Below are 6904 nucleotides of genomic sequence, written 5' to 3'. Positions count from 1 at the left end.
GCCAGGACCCTGATCAAGGGCACTGTAGTCTATTTGCAAAAAGGCTGAGGGAATCATAAGGACCCTAAGCCTAGGACAGATGAATACCAATTGACAACGCCCTTCTAGCTTAGAAATGTTTTGGTTACCAGTAACAGATGCAAATTTCAGCTAGCTTAAGCAGTAAGGGGAATTCTATTAAAAGGTGACTGGAGAGGCTGAGGTTTAAGATGGCAACCTGACCCTTTCCTCATGTTCTGTTTGGAAACCCAATTAAAATAATAGAAAAATATTTTAAAATTATGTATCTGCACCTAAAAAAAAAAAAAAAAAAGAAGAAGGTTCATTCAATAGTGAACTGGAAGTTTCAAAAAATTTCAGAATGATGGCAAATGAATGCCAAGAGTTAACTGATGATGAATCACATCCCAGAAAGCAGTATATCTGAAAATGCAGAGAGAGGATGGCAGGAAAAGAGAGAATCACTATTTCTGGCAGAATTCTAGAAAGTTCCTGACTGGGAAATGAGAACTGGGAGAAAGGATTGGCGTCAGAAATGGGCTGTAAATGTAGATACTAATTAAATGTCCCACCCAAAGGCCCTTCCACCACATGGAAGGGAATGGTAGGATGTAATGGAAGGCTCTTCTTTAAGGCAATTGAACAAAGTCTCTGGAGACAGTGAAGACAGCTGGAGTGGGAGCTACTGCCCCCCAAAATCTCTCCTTTAGAGGCCCACCAGCACCACGACGGCCCCTCCAACTCCTCCAGCAATGAGGCCTTCAGTCACAAATCTGCCAAGTTCACGCAAGCCCCAGAGAGCCTTTCGATTGCCTCTTTCTTAGAAGTACACAGCTAACAAGGCTTGCCAGGCATTTGACGGAAGCCTGCTATGTGCAAGAGTGAAAGATGAAGGCCAAGATAAGCAAGTAGGAAAAAAAGATCACAGAGGTAGCAAAGATAATTTAGGGACCCTAGTTAGGGTCCTCGGAAAAATCTGAAGTTATACTAATCCATTAAATAGCAACAGTACGCTTTTTAAAATGAACAGAACAAGAAAGACTTCTTGGAATTAGTAATAGGATTGCTTGCTTTTTAAAAAAATGCAGCTGAAGAATTTTAAATAAAAGTTCTCAGAATGTAGGACTGAGAAACAGAACATTTGAAGGTTGAATAAATAGAAAACTTGAATCACCCATCAACAGGAAGAGACTGGAAAGTGACTAAAGCTCTATTATTTTTTTAAAAAGGTGTGAGGCCAGATGGTTGATGAAGAACAGATTATTTAAGATTATTGATTATTGATCTCAAAGTCATGTCCTACAATTATTTATTAATAACAAAGAGAAAAAAATGGTAACCTTGCAGTGAAGAAACTTGGAGGACACAAGCTTAATCAAATGGTCAACATTAACATCACCATGACTGGGACAAGCTGAGTTTATCAGGGTGCCATGCATTTAAAGGACATAGCTCACTTTTGTGACATTCTTGTTAAAGATGCATCACTTGAATCCAATCATGAGGAAACATTAGACAAAACCATCTGAAGGACATTCTACAAGATAACTGGCCTGGACTCTTCCAAAATGCCAAGGTCAAAAAACAAATAAATGCTGAGGAACAATTTCAAATTAAAGGAGATTAAAGACAGGACAAACAACAAGTTTATACTGTATAGCATAGGGAACTATATTCAATATTTTGTAGTAACTTATGGTGAAAAAGAATATGAAACGAATATATGTATGTTCCTTTATGACTAAAGTAGTGTGCTGTATACCAGAAATTGACACAACATTGTAAACTGACTATACTTCAATAAAAATATATTAAAAACAAAAGACAGGACAATTAAATGCAATTCATGACCTTGGATTTGATCCTGGATCTGAAAAAAAAATATCTCGAAGGGCATTATTGCAACACTTGATGAAATTTGAATATGAACTGTATATTAGGTAATAGTCATGTGCTAATATTAAATTTCCTGATTTTTATAATTGTACTGTTGTCATATAAGAGAATGTCCTTGTTTTATATGCAGGGGGATGGGGAAGAGAAAGAGAGAGAGGATGAGAAAATTATGTAGTGTAAAATGTAAGCAATTAAAATCTGAAATTCCTTGTTCTATAACTTTTCTGTAAGTCTAAAATTATATCAAAATAAATTAAAAATCATCTTTAAAAAGATGCCAGATCAGATTATTTCACAGCTGAATTCTTTCTAATTATTAAAAATCAAGTATGTCTGGTGTTATTTTAGATCACAAAATTTAAGCCTCACAATTTATTTATATGAAACTAGAATAACCTTACTATGTAAACTTGATGAAGAGGGATACAAAACTATATACTAAATCATATTATATAGATGTAAAAGTTCTTAATAAGACTTTGGCAATTCAAATTCAGCAACATATTAAGAAAATAATGCACTATGGCCAAATAGACTTAATTCTCATTATATTAAAGCATTAACTATGAGAAATATATTGATAAAAGTTAAAGAAGAAAACCTATAAGATTATATGAATTGAGGCTGAAAAGGCATTATCAATTGTTCCTAATGAAAACTCTTGAGTAAAATACAGAAACATGAAATGAGGGTTAGTAACAGTTTTACTAATAAGAGCCAAATGTGCATCAATAGGAGATCTGAAAAATAAATGTTTTATATTTAAATAGTGGAATATTATAGAGCAATGAAAAAGAAGCAACTCCTGCTCTATACAATAACATGGGTGAATCTCTTAGATCCAATAACAAGTGAAAGAAGCCAGATGTCAAAGAAAACATACTGTATGGTTACATTTACATGAAATATTAAAGTAGGCAGAATTACTGTATCATAATAGAAAGTGGTTGTTTTTGGAGGAATATTGCTGGAAGGGGCAAGGGGGAAGCTTCTAGAGTGTTCAAAATGTTCTCTATTTTGATCTGAGAGATGGCTCTATGGATATGTTAATTTCTGAAATTTAATGAGATATACATTTAAGATTTGTGCACTGTATTGTATCTATGTTATGTTTCATTAATTCCTTTAAATATGGATAAATAAAAACTACTTTTATGTAATTTTTTAAAAGCCCAACAACTTATTTACCAAAGACCAACAGCAGCATCATTCTCAATGGTTGAACCCTAAAACCATTTTCATCAAAACTGGGAAAACTGGCAAAACATAAGGATATCTGCTTACATGTTATTACTGAACTTTGTTTTCAGAGGTTTTATCAAATTAGACAAGAAAATGAAGTAACCAGTATAAATACTGGAAAAGAAAGGATAAAATTGTTATTTCCAGATCCCTTGAAGACCCCACCCCTTTTCTCTGGTCCCCTTAGGTCAAAATATCTCGAAATAATTATCTAGTCTTATTATCTCCACTTTTCCTCTTCCTATTTTCTCTTTTTGAGGTCGTGGGTTTTTTTAAATGGTAGTACTGAGGATTGAACCCGGGACCTCAGGCATGCTAAGCACGTGCTCTACTACTGAGCTATATCCCCACCCCCCCATCTTCCCATTTTGTCTCAAATGTACTCTAATCAGCCTTTTGTCCCCATTCCTCCATGGAAACAAGGTCATTGATGACCTTCATGTTGCAAATCCAGTGGTCAACCAGCCTCCTTTATTTGCCGGATGAGCAGCTTCTGATCCAGTCAATCGCTTCCTCCTCCCAGAAGCCCTTTCTTCACATGGCTCCTGGGCCACCAACCCCTGATCCTCCTACCTCTCTGCCTTTTCTTCCTCTGTAGTCTTTGCCAAATCCACCTCACTTTCCCAACCTGTAAGTAGTGGAGTTCCCCAGGACACAGTCCTTGGAGCTCTCTCTTTAAAAAACAAACAAACAAAAAAAACCTTATTATTATTATTATTTTAATCCATGGTTGTAAGTTCCATTTTTATCCTTGCAACCCCAGATCTGTATCACCAGCTCTGACTTCCCCCCTGACCTCCAGACGAAGAATTCCACTGCCACCTAAACTTTTCCACTTGGCAGTCCAAATAGGCACTTCAAACCCAACCTAATCAAAATGGAATCTTGGTTTTCCCTGCAAAGCCGGCTCCTCTCCCAATCTTCCCTGATCTCATTAGTGACAGCTCCATTCATCGAGTTGTTCAGGCCAAAAATATAGCATCCTTCTTGATTTTTCTCCTTCTCTCATGTCTCCCCTTTCCAATCCATCAGCAATGCTGTCAGCTGTCTTCAAAATAGATCCCTAATTGGGGCACATCTTGCACCTGCAGTCACCATGCTATGGCAAACCACATTCAGCCCTTTCCCAGGTTGTTTAATTTGGCTCCTAACCACTTCCACCTTTGCCCCCACAGTCCATTCTCAACTCAGCAGCCAGACTGTTACTTTTAAAACTTGTCACTTCTCTACTTAACCTTCTATCCCCAAAACACACCAAGCACATGGTCACCGAGGACTTTTACCTCTACCAAGAACATTCTTCCAGTGACTCACATGATTCAGGTCACTGCTGAAATGTGGCCCTCCCCATCAATGTATCTAAAATAGCCCTTCCAGTCACTCTACCTCTAAGCCTGCTTTATTTTTCTTATGACAGTTATCATCCCCTGATATATTTTATTTATTTATGTGTGATTATCTCTCTCTCCCCACTAGACTATAAGCTCTGTAAGGACAAGGACTTTTATGAGTTTTGTTTATTAATGGTATCCCAGCACTTAGAACCCTTGATCCATATTAGTCCTTGGCCCAGAGTTGGTGTTCAATAAATATTTGTTGAATTATGAATGCTGAATGAAAATTTTATTTACTTAGGAAAACCCAGTAAACCCTTGTTAGAAAAAAAAAAAAGCCCACCAAACTACCTGTGGTAAGTTGAAGGGTAGCATCCCCTCCAAAATATGTTCACCTCCTGGGACTTGTGAATGTGACCTTATTTGGGAAAAGATTCTGCAGATGTAATTAAGCTAAGGATGTTGAGACCGGATCATCCTGGATTATCTGGGGAGGCCCTAAATCCAATGACAGGTGTCCTCATAAAAAGGCACACAGAACAGAGATGGACAGAGGAGATGGCCATGTGAGACAGAGGCAGAGACTGGAGGTATTTCAGCCACAAGCCATGGAACCCCGGGAGCCACTGCACACTGCAAGAGGCCAGGAAGGATTCTCCCCACCGACCTTGATTTTGGACTTCTGTCCTCCAGAACTGTGAGAGAGAAAATTTTCTGTTATTTTAAGCCCCAAATTTGTCATAAATTTGTTATGGCAGTCCTAGAGAACAAATACACTACCAGACTAATAAGATAATTTGGCAAGGACGATGACTACAGGAGAAGTATGGGAAAATCAACAGTCTTTGTACTCATAATAAGCAGTTAGAAAGATAATTTAGGAGGGCCACACAAATGAAAAAAAGCTATTGTACCTAATTGTAGAAAAGGATAAAATCTTATAGAACAATATAAAATAAGAACTAAACAAATGGAAACGACATACAATTATTTCAGACTTCATGTAGAAGAATAACGTTTAAACTAGCCAAGAAAATAATAAAAAAAGAATAAGGATGGGGTCTTGCCATACCAGCTAATGAAACTTACAATGAAGAAGTTGACAATTGTATTGTATATTACAATATTATAATTTAACACCTATATTACATACTGTAACATTAAAAGAAACAAGTGGAATCCAGAAATAGATTTATGTATACACACATACATTTATGCATATACAATGTATGGCATAAGTAGCATTTCATTTCAGATCAAAAAGACGGTCGTTTACAAAATAATGCTAGCATGAGTACTATTGGTCTAGTCTAGCGAATAACAAAGTTGGTTTTTTCCCTTCTCATTATATCAAAAGTTAATTCCAACATAGAAAATAAACTATGGTTACCAAAGGGGAAAGGGGGTGGGGTGGGGAGGGATAAATTAGGCGTTTGGGATTAACATATACACACTACTACATATAAAATAAACAACAAGGACCTACTATATAGCACAGGGAACTATATTTAGTATCTTGTAATAACCTATAATGGAAAAGAATCTTAAATAGAATATATATAAATGTATACGTATAACTGAATCACTTTGTTATACACCTGAAATTAACATGACATTGTAAATCAATTATATTTCAATTTTAAAAAAGTAATTCCAGATGGATTAAAGATTTAAATGCAAAAAAAAAATTTAGAAGAAGAAAACTTAGAAGAGTATCATATAACCTAGATTCTAGAGTTCAGGGAGATTCTTTCACACAAGATAGGAAATAAAGAAATTTTAAATAAAAGATAAGATTTTTTTGTCCCATAAACATTTTAAGAGAAAGTAAAAACGGTACACCTGAAACTAACACAACATTGTAAATCAACTATACTTCAATTAAAAAAAAGAGAAAGTATAAACAAAGTCAAAGGACAAATGTTTTGACCAATAAATTACCCGTAACACAGATGGCAGATAAAAGAGTTATAACTTGATTATACAAAGTTCTTATAAATTGATAAGAAAAAGATAAACCTGTTCCAAAAAATAGCAGAAAATGTGACCAGTTTACAGAAGAGGAACTCCAAATGGCCAATAAAGCTATAAAAAATGTTCATCCTTCTTAGTAATCAAATACATGAAAATTTAAATAACCATAAGACACTATATTTTGCCTTTCAGTTTCATGATTTTCACAAAATATTGTAAAAATTAAGAAGAGTGATAACTTTGGTTCTTAGTAAGGCTGTAAGAATTGAGTTTTAAATTTAAATTTCCAATTTAAAATATACAAAGCCTTTTGTCCACCTGGCAAAGCACCCAACAGAAATACAGGCACAGTTAGAGGACAGATACACAAAAGTGTTTATTACAATATTGTTTGTAAAGTGAAAAACAAAACAAACCAAACAAAACCTGAAAACAACCTGCATCCCATTGACAGGAGA

The sequence above is a fragment of the Camelus bactrianus genome, chromosome 13 (genome assembly GCF_048773025.1).
Source record: "Camelus bactrianus isolate YW-2024 breed Bactrian camel chromosome 13, ASM4877302v1, whole genome shotgun sequence".
NCBI lineage: Eukaryota > Metazoa > Chordata > Mammalia > Artiodactyla > Camelidae > Camelus > Camelus bactrianus.
The sequence above is the reverse complement of the archived record's forward strand: the minus strand, read 5'-3'. Positions refer to the sequence as shown.